Consider the following 13773-nt stretch of genomic DNA (forward strand, 5'->3'; position numbering starts at 1 on the left):
TTTTAACTGCAAACAAATCAGTTATATGATACATTCCTTGGAAGGAAATCAAAACAAACAAACAGATGCTCAACAAATGGAGAAAATTTTGAGTTATTACCTTTCACACCGTAAAACTAGCTAAAAAAGCTTTACAAACAGTGTGACAGTAAAAAACGTATTTATCAGGCCCTGTAAGGCAGACAACTTTATTACAACCGTGCAGATTAGTTTAAAGAAATATAGTACAATTAAAAGTATGCTGCAGACAATAAACACTCCTTTTATAAGCAAAAAAAAAAAAAAAACGGATACTTATTGTTATATATCACAGATCAGAGTTGTGGTCAGTGCCCCTCCTCCACTCAGCTCAGTGTGTATAGAGAGAAATCCTCTCAAAGTTAGGGTTAGGTGTTAGAATTCCATCACCCATGCAGTTACCTCCAGTTGTTTGAGACAAGGGATATATCAAACATCCCTTGTCCTGTGTGAGTCTGTGAAGAAAGTACAGTTGTGTACACCTACCATAAATGTAGATGTTCAAGTGTCTTCACTGTTGCAGTCATAACTGTAGGGTGCTCCTGCCGGCAGGCAGCCCGAGGTCGGCCAGAATCCCAAAGTCTGGGTCCGGCGTCGGCTGTACAAGCTAGTACCCTGACGTCAGTACGCTCTGGTACATAGCCCTCAGCCGACGCCATCTTCTCCAGCCTTTCTTGCCCTAGATGTCAGAAGTCCCCAATCAATCAAAAAGGAATCCAACAAGGAAACACAAATACACCACAAAAGAGAGAAAAAGAGGGGATAGGAGGGAGGGAAACACCGACTGCAACAGTGAAGACACTCCAACATCTACATTTATGGTAGGTGTACACAACTGTACTATGTTCATCGTGTTTCACTGTTGCAGTCACAACTGTAGGGTGGAATCCCAAAGCAGTGAAAAAAGGGAGGAGGTTTAGACAGAAGAAGGGGCAGCAAGAAGACCCTGCAAAACAGCAGAGGCAAAGCCTGCCCTGGTCTTAGAATACAAAGGGAGATTGTAGTGCTTGGAAAAAGTATGCACAGAACTCCAAGTGGCAGCTTCCAAGATATCCTTGGTAGGAACTCCTCTGAGAAAAGCTGTAGAAGTAGCAGCTGCTCTAGTAGAATGACTTCTCACAGTACCTGGAAACTGTTTCCCATGATGAGTGTAACAAAATCTTATTCCATAAGAAATCCATTTGGAAATAGTTTGTTTGGAAATAGCCTTTCCAAGAGAACTGGAGGCAAAAGAAACAAACAATTGGTTAGATTTTCTGAACTCTTTAGTCTTGTCCAAATAAAATCGTAACTGTCTGTGCACGTCCAAGGAATGCAAAATCCTTTCCCCTTTACTTTGAGGATTAGGAAAGAAGGTAGAAAGGTGAATTGTTTGATTTAAAGCCACTTTTGAAATCACCTTAGGCATGAAAGTAGGATTGGTCAAGGATACTCTGTCCTGGTGGAAAATAAGGTATGGTTCCACAGCCATGAGAGCTTGCAACTCTGAGACCCTTCTGGCAGAAGTCAAAGCTAACAAAAGAACTGTCTTCCAAGATAAAAACTTAATATCTGAAGATGCAGCAGGCTCAAAAGGAGGTAAAGTAAGTTTTTCTAAAACATAATTAAGATCCCAAGCAGGAACAGGACGGGTCCTGGGAGGCCTTAAATTCTTAGCCCCTCTCAAGAATTGTCTCACCAAAGGATGAGAAAAAACAGGGGGATCAGTATTGAAATGAGCAGAAATAGCAGAAGCATGAATCTTAATGGAAGAAAAGGAAAGTCCATTAGACAAAAGATCCGAAAGGTAAAGCAAAATAGAAGAGAGATCAGGCACCAGAGGGTCCAAGCCTCGGTCCTGCATCCAAATGCAAAATCTCTTCCATTTAGAGGCATAGGATTTCCTAGTGCTAGGCCATCTAGCTTCCAAAAGAACATCCAAAACTTGTTTGGGAAGACTAGAAGAAATCAAATTCCTTTGAAGAGCCAAGCTGCCAGGCAAAGGGTCTTGAGATTGGAACGTAGCAACTGACCCTGATGCTGGGACAGAAGAGAAGGGTTCAGAGGGATAATCCAAGGAGGCTCCAAGAACAGGTGCTTTAAAGTTGGATACCAAAACTGTCGAGGCCAATTTGGAGCAATCAAGATGAGGAACTTGGGCTTGTCCTGTTTTATCTTTAGTAATACCCGAGGAAGTAGAGGAAGAGGAGGGAAGGCATATCCCGAAAGGTTTCTCCAGCTGAAGGACAGGGCATCTACTTTCCAAGCTGTTTTGTGGAATGACCTGGTGCAAAAGAGAGGCAGCTGATGATTGAGATGGGATCCAAACAGATCTATCTGGGGACATCCCCAAACTGCAGTAATTCTGTTGAATAAGTTGGTGTCTAGCATCCATTCGTGAGGATCTAAAATGTTCCTGCTCAGGCTGTCTGCTAAGAGATTCTGTTCTCCTGGTATGAATTGGGCCTGGAGATGTAGATTCAGATTTAGAGCTGTGTCCCATAAAGCCATAGCTAGTCTGCAAAGGGGTGAATGAGAACCTCCCTGCTTGTTTATGTACCACATGACTGTGGTGTTGTCTGTGCAAATCAAAAGAGGCCCTGGATGCAAAAGGTTCTTGAAGGCTAGAAGAGCATTTTGAACTGCCAACATTTCCTTCAGATTGATGTGCCAGTGAAGATGATCCTTTGTCCAGGTTCCCTGCTGGCAATTGCCTAGAAAATGTGCTCCCCAAGCATAATCCGAGGCGTCCATGGTTATGATTTGAGAAGGTTGAGGAAGACGGAAAGGCTTTCCTTCGTTTAAAGCACACACCCTGGACCACCAAAGGAACTCCTTCTGGAGGCAGGGGATCAGAGGAATCAGAGTGTCCAGATCGTGGTAATGCTGTGACCATACACTTTTCAGATACCATTGAAGCTTTCTCATATGAAGCCTTGCATTTGGAATCAACAGAATGCAGGAAGCCATGTAGCCCAGTGCCTGCAGGAATTTCCTTGCAGTGAGCTGAGGTAGAGTTGCCAAGGTCTTGAAAATTGAAGCCAGCTGTATTTGTTTTTCTGTAGTGAGGAAGGCCCTTTGTAAGGTTGTATTTAAGAGGGCTCCCAAAAATACCATTTGTTGAGAAGGGATCAAATGTGACTTTTTTGTGTTCACTGAAAATCCCAGTAGGAGGAGAAGACGTTGAACAAAATCCAGATGTTGAAGTAAAAGATCCTTGCTGTCTGCCTGAATAAGGCAGTCATCCAAATAGGAGTAAATCTGAATCCCCTGGAGTCTGCAATAAGCCACTACTGGTGCCAGGCACTTGGTAAAGACTCTGGGCACAGTAGATAAACCAAAGGGCAGTACAGAGAATTGAAAGTGTCTCGAACCTGCCTTGAATCTGAGGAATTTCCTGCATTCCTGCCTGATGGGAATGTGTAAATAAGCTTCCTTTAGGTCCAATGTCATCATCCAGGCGTCCTGAGAGAGCATTGGAATCAGCTGCTGCAGAGTAAGCATCTTGAATTTTGGAATTTCCATAAAGGTGTTTAACACAGAAAGGTCCAGAATAGGTCTCCATGAGCTTTCTTTTCTTGGAACCAGGAACAGTCTTGAATAAAAACCTTTTCCCATCTCTGAGAGTGGAACAGGCTCTATGGCTCTCATGGCCAAAGAGCATCCACTTGATTTAAGGCCTCTGACCATTGATGTTTTGGCAGATCTGGCCAACCGAAAGCCCTTGGCAGGGTATGAAAGTGGAATTTGTAGCCTTTTAAAATCACGTCCAATACCCATTTGTCCTGGGTAATATGAGTCCAATTTCTGTAGAAAAGAGAAAGTTTTCCTCCGAGAGGGACATCCAGGTAAAGAGGTCCTGTAGCCCAACCGAGAGAGTCATTGAGTTTGCTTTCTTTGAGATTGGGATCTGTCTTCTCCCCTTCTAGGTGAAGAAGCAGTCCATTGTCTCGATCTGTAGGAGGCCTGAGCTTGGCCACGACCTCTGGAGAGTCTATATCTTCCACTTTGAGGCCTGTCAGACGTGGGAAAGGACCAATTTTTGGAGGGCCAATTCCTGGAAAATCTAGGAGGCTGAACTTGCAAGAAATCTTTCACAGTTTGCATAGATTTTGCCTTTTCTTCCATCTTTTTAATAACCTCCTCAGCCTTAGATCCAAAAAGAACATCATGCTGAACAGGGGCATCTAATAATTTAGCCTTAACCTGTTCAGGTAAACTTTGCTCACGAAGCCAAGCATGTCTCCTGATAACAGTACCAGAGGCTGCGGCCCTGCAAGAAGCATCCAAAGCATCAAAACCACAATGCAAGCTATGTTTGTTCAGTTGTTCAGTTGCATGCAATACATCCTGTAGTTCCTTATCTTCTGCACATGAAGGAAGGGAAGCAAGCTTTTGCTTTAAAACAGACAAAAGAAATTGCTGATACTTAAACATATGAAACTGGCAATTTAAAGCCCTAACAGAAAGGGTAGCAGAAGTATACACCTTTTTGCCCCACCTGTCTAAGGCACGAGAATCCTTCTCAGAGGGAATAGGATTCTTAGAAGTAGCAACTTTAGCAGCCTTAGAACCCTGAGATATAGTTTCAGGATCTGCAGAAGGATTCTTAAATAAGAACAAATGAGACTCAGGAACCCTATAAAACCTATCAGGCTTAGAGGGAGCAGGAGGCATGGAATCAGGATTCAAATTAGCCTTGGAAAAAGCATCATCCACAATGTCAAGAACAGGAGGGATAGCCAAAGGCCTATGTTGAGGAAGAAGAAGGAATTCTCTAAGCCTCTTCTTGGAAGCAGAATAATCCTGACCTTCCCAATGAAAATGTTCCCTCATCTCATGTAAGGTTTCCCCAAAAGAAAAATCTTCAGGCGGAGAGGCAGAGGGCAAGGAGTCCTCAGCATCCGAATCCTCATAAGGAGGAAAAGAATATTCCTGATCAGAGGAAGAGACAGAAGATATAGAAGCCTGGTCAGAGGAATCCATAGGAACATCCTGTCGAGGCCTTTTCTCGGGGGGGGGGTGAGAACCCCTAATCATTGTAAGCAAATCTTCAGCCATCCTTAACAATTGCTTCTGTGTCCTGGGAGTAGATTCAGAAGTAGCTTGAGCAGGAGCTTTAGACTTAACAAGAGTCTTTGTCTTTGCCTTTGCCTTTGAAATAGTGATGTGAGTAGGCCTGAATACCCCCTCAGAAGCCGGTACCTGCACAGCGGTTCCGGACCCATCTGAGGGAGCGACGTCCAAAGGTCCTGCAGCAGATAAAATAGAAGGCCTTGATGGCTCCCCATGGGAGTCTGTATCGGCCATCGGTTCAGAAGTGGTGGACGACAGGGGCTGCAAAAGCGCCTCACTGATGACAGCCGAACCGGACGCTGGCTCCAGCTGCAACGAGTCCTGTTTGGACCTCGGAGGCCTGTCCTTGTCTTCGCGCTTCTTTTGAATTCTGGTAGTGTCCGACGACATTCTATAATTGAAGCGTCTGCCAAAGTAATTCAGAGCCCAGTCGTACCTGCGCTTGATAGTATGAGAATTGAACCTGGCACAGAACCAACAACAAGAAACGTCGTGGTCAGGGCCTAAGCAAGGTAGACAGTAAGAGTGGAAATCTTTATGAGGTATTTGTTTTCCACACGAAATACAGTTATTAACTTTTTCTGACATCGGAGGAACAAGAAAAAGATTCCCCAACGGGGTACTTAGCTTTGAGAAGAGAAGTAAGAACTTCGGACCGACAACAACCAAAAACGCTGTTCGAAAATCGTCAACCAACGACTTGCGAGCTGCTTTCCACCGCACGGCAAGAAAGACTGGAGAAGATGGAGTCGGCTGAGGGCTATGTACCAAAGCGTACTGACGTCAGGGTACTAGCTTGTACAGCCGAAGCCGGACCCAGACTTTGGGATTCTGGACAACCTCGGGCTGCCTGCCGGTGGGAGCACCCTACAGTTATGACTGTAACAGTGAAACACGATAAACATGTGGTAATTGCCCCTTGTCATTCCATTTCCAAAAGAAGGTAGAACCACTATTGCTTGGGCTAGAAGAGAGTCACCATATTGTTCTTTGTGGAGTTCTTGTGAATTTTAAGAATGATTCTGGATATTAGTGGAAATGGTGGAAAATCACTCAGGAATATTACTATTCAAGAAAAGAAAACGTATCTGCATTCCAAGCCTTCTTGCATGACATCCTAAAGCAGAAATTTACTAATTATTATGAGTGGAACAGATCTATTTGCGGTTCCCCACAGACAGATCAATTACTGGAAAACCCCCTATTTTAATTTGCATTTGTTAGGGCCTTTCCTGGTTATGCTTTGCTTGTCCATCACACAATTTTACTCTGATGGTCTGTAAGAGGCTTGTAAAATGAGCTAGTGCTGAAGAGGTATATCTCAGTCAACCATAGTTAATCTGCATAGAGGGTAAGATCTGGTTGGCCTCTGTGCGTTAATGTCCCACATCACTGTGGTGTCATCTGTAAACATGTGTAATGGTCCTAGGGACCACAGGTGAATAAAAGAGTTGAGATAATTTATAAGAGTCATCCTCTCTTTCTTGGTCTGCCTTTTTTGTTCTAAATGCCCTGAACTTTTAGCCTCATAGACACCGCTGCATAAGCAAAGTCTGAGGTGTCTGTTGTTACAGACTGTGCTGGAACTGGAAGGAAGAATAAAAAACTTGGATTCTGATAATTTATTTATTTTATTTACTTATTTATCCCTTGTTAACCAGGTTACTCCCACTAGGCTAGTAGCTTCTTTTCACGGTAGAACCAAGGCAGAATTTGTACTACTAGGGAAAGTTTGGCCCAGTCATTGGGGAACTTCATCTAGTCTTTTTGATTGATGTTGTGGGATCTTTTACATCCACCTGTGCTACCACCAACTCAAGCAGATGGAACCTAGGTTTAATGTCTCATCCAAAGCAAGACATATTCAGTTCTGTATCACTGTCCTAATGTTGTACTGCAGTGTTAGCAATCCAATCACCTGGAGTGAGACTAGAACCCTCAGGCTTCTGGTCTTCCAGCACCAAAAGTAAGTGTGTACCATGTACATCATTGACACCGATGAATTTGGTCCCTCCATTAAAAAAAAAAAACTTCTTCTTTGCACACCCCAAAACTGGAATCAGGAATGTCAGAGAATGTTGATACTGGGACCACACCGATTTTACATACCACTGAATTTTTCTCATGTGGAATCTTGTTAAAGAAATCATGAAAATCATAGGAGTCATGAGATCCAGAATCCTGAGAAATTCACTGGCTGAGACAGTAGTCTGAGTGCAAAAGCTCAAGGGTATATCTGGATACACATCTACTTTTTTCTGTTGAAGAAAAACTCTTTGAACTGAAGTGTCAAGGAGACACCCCAAGAATGCAATCCTATTTGAAGGAAGCAAACAAAGTATGTTCTCCTGGATCCCCAGTCCATGCAGAAAATCCCTTACCCAAGAGTGAAACAGAAATAGATTCACGATACTTTGAAAAATGATCTGTTAAGGTTTGCAGGTCATGTAAATAACAAAAGATGTGAATACTTTACAGTCTGTAGTAGGCTATTACAGGAGCTACACACTTTGTGAAGACCCTTGGAGAAATGGATAGAATAAACAACATTGCAGAGAACCAATAATGTGATTCAGACACAAAAATCCTTAAAAATCATTAGAAATCTAGATCTATAGCAATATGACAATATACATCTTTTAAATCTAAGGTCACCAAAATAATCTAAATGGGGAATGAGGGTAAAAGGTAATTAATGGATAACATTTTGAAGTTGGGCAATACTGCAAAATGGTTCAGATAGAAAAGCTTCAGAAATGGTATTCAAGAATCATCTTTCTTTTACATCAGAAACATTCTTGAATAGAACCTTTATCCTAACTGAGGAGGATCAATGATCAACTAATTCTGTCATCCTCTGGGACAGCAGATGCCGAATGATAGGAGGGAAAAGAGAAATTTGGTCTGGTGAATGGGAGGAATCCTTTGAAAAGCAGGTAGGGACTCCCACTGCCAGGATCTATACCAGAACATTGAAGTTTTAAAACTTTGAATGTTCTAATATCGACCCGTTTTGAGCAAATGCTAAAAATAGCAAAGCTGCAGAACACCGAATTCTTTCCTAGGGAAAGAATTTGGTTGGCTGGTTCTGTGGCTTCACTATTTTCAGCACTGTGGTGGAAACATACGGGGTCGGGTTCAGGTAAGTGTGCGACTGTGTGGTCGTTAGGGTTACGGAGTGGGTTAGGTGAGTTAGGGTTAGGGCACGGGTTAGGGGAATTAGGGTTAGGGCATGGGTTAGGTGAATTAGGGTTAGGGTGGGGGTTAGGTGAGTGTGCGATAGTGACGGACCTTAGGGTTAGGGTTTGGGTTAAGGTAAGTAGATATATAGTAGTGTATGTACAGTTTGGTGTAGGGTTAGTTGTAGGATTATAAGTGTATGTGTGTGGATTGATGTTTTTTAGGTGTGCTTGTGTTGTGTGTATGTGTTTCGGAATAGCGAATTTTTCCCCAAGGAAAATATTTGCTATTCTGAATGTTCGATATTATGTGGTTTAGATATTTTAGGTTCAATGAAATAGCGTTCGCTATTTTCATCTTTCGATAGAGTGATATAAACGCCACTGCCATGTATAACCTTGATGAATTATTTTCAGAACCTATTTGGCTCGAGCTATCTGTTGCTAAATAAAGAAATGGAAATTCAGACTTTCTGAAAGGGTTAAGAGTTTGCCAGGGTGGAGGACTTCCAAGGTGGCTGCACACTGATCAACAGAGGTAAAAAGAAACTGAGAAACAAGGAATAGTTATGCTGCCAGCTTAAGTAAAATTCAGTTACTGGCTAGTACTGCCTGGATGCCAGGAAATAAGAAACTTAGAGTGAAAGAAAACCAGCTGAGGAAACACTGACTAGGAACAATCCTGCAGCTGTTCAGCAAAAAGTAGTTCAAGCTCCAGCTTTGGTACAAGAGATGGCTTCCAGTAATTAAGAGGAAAAAATAAATCAAATGTCCAGAGAACCGATTAAAACAGATGAAACAGTGGAGTGTATCAACTCAAATAACAACAGGCTAAAAAAAAATGGAGGAAGCTTTAAGCAGATATTCAGATTAATTGATAAAACTGCAAAAAATCACAGGTCAAAATGAAGAAAAATCAGGCTGAGTATGGGACTTCTCAAGAAAAGCTATTTTAAAAATGGTAGAACTAGAAGGCAGAGCATGCATAGAAAATGTGTGATTTTCTACTTTATCAGGGAAACATGAAGGAACAGACTATTAATTTTATAAAAGAACAAATAAGCAACTGTGCTGGTATTACACAGTGGGATTTGTGAACTGAAAGGGCACACTGATGGTATGCTCCACACATGGCCATAAGAAAGCAGCCAAGACCTGTATTAGTAAAGATGCAATCATACCAGCAAAAAATAGTTGATCCTAACAAAACAGTGGCAGAAGAGTGAAGTATTAATAATTGGAGACAGAGTGTTTGTGGAAAATGATTATCCACTGTACATCAGACAAAAAGGAAGCAAATGTATTACAGTAATCAGGTAAGGTTGACAGACTGGTGTGATATTCAAGCGGCTGTATCCAGCTGTGTTCAGAATATTTTTTCCTGCAAGATCAACAATTTTTTTTGAAACAGAAAAGGCTATGGGGGGAAATATAAATATTTGTCCAACAAAAAGTAAGACATCAAACAGAAGGGGGACTCTGCTTCTCATTCTTTTGACAATAAAGCTAATAGAGAAATATTGCCAGTGAAACCTTTCCTAATGTTCCAAAGGAAAATGCTTCATAGAGAAAAAAGCACAAGAGCTGACTAGAAGAACTGGAAGTACATTGGGTTTGAACCAGAGTCTAGTGCTGGGAGAAGGAGATGAAAAGGAAGAAGATCGGTAATACTGAAATTAGTGAATAAATGTGAGACTATAAGGCATCAATCACATTTGTGAAATATTGCTTTATAAGAAAAAGTAGATGAGGATAATTGGACTTTTGATAAAAAAAAAAGTAACTATAAATAAAACAATTTTTGTTCCTGTAGGTGCATAAGTTCATAGGTAAGTACTAGGCTAGCTACCACTGTAAGCCTTTTTACGACTAGCCAATTTCCCCTCTTCTGCTCAAAAATGACCTATCCTGTTTGGTTATAGATGTGTCTTTTCCATCCCATGGTCCATAATTATATATTATCTATAATGAGATTAAATGCGATAATACCATAGATAATTTGAGGGGACCCATGCATGGGATAAAGCATTTAGTAGCTACTTCTGTTTGTTAGTTGTACAGTGGGCAGTCCTTGGGTAAACATTCTGCTTCCCATCCATAAATCTAACTTACACTTGAAAATGGATAGGGATGAACTTTTTATGTGTTTTCTTTACAGTATTTGTATAAAACATTTCACAATATTAACTGCATGTTATACAGTGAAGTAGATTTGTGTAGTATGTAGTCACGGGTATCTAAAATGAACAGGTTGGGGGAGCCTTTCAGTGGTTGTTGTATGTGGATGTGACAGAGATACTAAAGTAAGCAAGTACTTTTTTAGTTTTAAGAAATGTAGGCATTACAATGTAAAAAGAGAGGAAAGGCTGGTCAAAAGTATGTTTAAGTTAATATACTGTCATCTTGGGTTGTTGGGGTGGGTGGTGGGGTATAAAAGTTCACTGCTTATAATATATATAGAATTCAGATGTTTTCTCTTACTTTTGCATAGGTGAATGCCTGGATTAATGCCTTTGTGTAAAGCAAGTGGGCTTAAAAATAAGAATAACATTGTGAATGCAAGGAGAAGAGCTGAACCTATTGCATAACTAATATCATCTTTTTTTTTCTTTAGCAAATAAATACACATGTGAGTTGAGAATTCAGCCATGTGGGCAATTAATCTTGAGAGTTCTGAGCATTGTTTCCTGAGAGAAATGTAAAATTAAGGGGTACAAGGGCAAGCAATTCAGTTAAAAGCAAAGGTTGAAATTACTGGAAATGAAGACGAAATAGCCTTACTAGCAGACTTAATACTTTAACGCATTTACTAGAACAGTGCAGGATTTGGTTTTATTTACAGAAAGGCAGCACACTTTTTATTAAGGCTAAAAGTTAATGTTTTCTGAAAGTAGGCAAGCTGTTTTTTACATGTGGAGGGGAATACAGATAAGAAAATAACAGACAGTATTCAATGTAAGTGGGAGTGCAGACTGTAACATGTGCTTTACCATGGATAACCTTAAGTTTAGGTTCATTAATGCCTGTGGGTGCAGCTGTCATTTTGGGACAATTGTTCATATCAGGAGTGTTAAACTTCATTATTTGAAGATGCACATAGCTCTATGTGTTTGTTTTAAGTTAATAAGTTCTCTGGGTATTTTTTTGGGGGGGGTATATTTTTTATGAGGATTTTCATTAAAACAAAAAGTCTTGAAAATGTAATACAAGTCCAAATGGAAATGACAAGAAGCAACTGTATAAAAGATCAACCTATTAAACATTAGTGTGAGAATGTAACACAAAACTTGGAAATAGACTTTTAAAAAGCTGTCATGTATAATAGTTGGGAATAATAACTTCTCATCTAAGCTATCCATATTATTTTGAAACGTAAATGGCTTCACAGGTATAGCTAAAAAGGTATGAATATTGAATTACATTAAGACATGCAAACTGCAAAAAGCAATGCTGTAGGAAACACATTGGAAAGAAATCAGCATGTGAATTTGATTAAGAAAGAATTTATTCAGCAGAATATCAGGTGAAATGGAAAAGGTGAGTAATTATACCACTTGCTAGAGGAACATACCTCTCAACTGTATAGATTTTCACAGAATGTCCAGATTTGTGCCTCATATTTTTGGACCGTTTTTCATAAAATTGTGTTTTTTCTGGCCAGTGGTGATAGTGGGGGAATAATAATGATTGATTTGTGGCAGTAAGGGGCTACTGACATGCATTTATATTACACCTAAGACTGCTATTATGGACCTTAAGAAAATTTTGGGAGAAATAATTAGCTTTCAGCAGAGAATATTACTTATAGGTGGGGACTGGAACGTGATTTGTAACAGTTAGGATGCATCTGGGGCATCTAGAAGGGAAAATATAACAAAAGATGCTAGACTTCTCAAGATATCTATGAACATATTTGGTATGGAAAATGTGAATTCAATAATAGGAACTTGAATACTCTTCACCAAGGTACAATAACTGGGCTAGACAGAGTTTCAGTTGAACATTTGAATTTAATTGAAAGCTTTGACACACATTCAATAATTATTTTAGATCACACTCCAATACAAACTATGATAAAACTGCAGGGAACTTAATTAAAAATAAGACACTGGTACTTTTCCACCCACCTGTTAAAAAGTGCAGAATTTAAGGAATGCACAGTGGAAATTATTTAGGAGATATTAGGGAAGATAGACATTTCTTTATAAATTATAGCTAGTGGATAAAATGAAAATGGAGTTTAAAAATAGAGTAGAAATAAAAGAAAAATAGATATGGTTAAGAAGTAACAGAAATTATTTAGAAGGACTGACAAAGCTTAACATATTGCAGAATAGGGGAATTTCACAGAACAAGAAGAGGTGCAAATGCAGAGTGCACACAGAAAATAAGGGAGTATCTGGAAAATGCTGTTAAGCAGCTGTATTTTGATAATAAATCCAGGCAACAAAAACTTACAGCAAAAACAATTTAGGCAAGGGTTGTTGCCAAACTTAGGGAGCCTAGAACAGTAAGAATAACCAGAGATCCTTTAGATGTATTAGAGGTATTTCAGAAATGTGAAAATTTGTATAAAGCAGAGAAATGTGGAAATCAAAAAAGAGCACAAAGGCAAATATTTATGGAAGACGTAAGTATGCCAAGGTTAGAGGTAGAAGAGGCTCAAGACAGGAAGAGATGCAAAAAAAATAATGACGTGAAATCAATTTGTGTGAATGTCTCTAAGAACAGATCGTATCCCTGTGGCAGTTTGGAAGCTAGGAATGAAGAAAGTGATAAAGATCTGGAATGCTTTATTTAACAGTATTTTAAAAGGAAGCGAAGCACCAGCATCCTGGAAGACAGCTGTAGTGGCTGTAATACCTAAATACTGTAAAAATCCAAGAGAAGCAGCTTCATATAGACCCACTTCAATTTTAAATTATGATTATAACATGTTTATGTCTATAATATCTACAAGAATGGCAGAGGTGTTGCCACAATTGAGAGATATGGGTCTTTTTTTTTTTTTTTGTGGAGGGAAGGCAAACATCTGACAACATTAACAGAACAATGATGTTCCATAGGGAAGCAGCATGCCATTGCTGGTGGTGGGTCTTGATGATGAGAAAGCATTCAACAGAGTAAGCAGGGTGTTGTGAGTAGGGCAGTGATAGCGATTGCCTTCCCTGATACAGCAATAAGGTGAATTAGAAGGACATATGAGGGATCGGCGGCAAGAATTAAAATGCAAGGGTTCCTCTCTGATAAATTGTGTCTGAACAGAGGAACTGGGCAAGGGTGTCCTCTTACCACTTTGTTATTTGCTTTAAATTTAGAGCCAATGGTAAAGAAAATAAGGAACTCAGAAGTTCAATGGTATAATTGGTATGGTAATCAAACAAAGTTGGCTTTATTTGCAGTCAATATTATGTTGTACCTGACAAAACTGGAAAAGTACATCTCAGTGTTATGGAACATTTTGTGACAGCTTTAAATCTTTTCAGGATATATACCTACCACACATGAACTGGTTCAGCAA

General features: G+C 40.0%; 1 protein-coding gene across 1 annotated transcript in view; it reads right to left on the minus strand.

Moving 5' to 3' along the window:
• The window catches only part of ENOX1 (ecto-NOX disulfide-thiol exchanger 1), a 2044058-nt gene that overhangs the window by 1517408 nt on the left and 512877 nt on the right, over positions 1 to 13773 (minus strand). The window lies entirely within an intron of this gene.

The sequence above is a fragment of the Protopterus annectens genome, chromosome 5.part0, assembly GCF_019279795.1.
Source record: "Protopterus annectens isolate FY-2018-M chromosome 5.part0, PAN1.0, whole genome shotgun sequence".
NCBI classification, from domain to species: Eukaryota; Metazoa; Chordata; order Ceratodontiformes; family Protopteridae; genus Protopterus; species Protopterus annectens.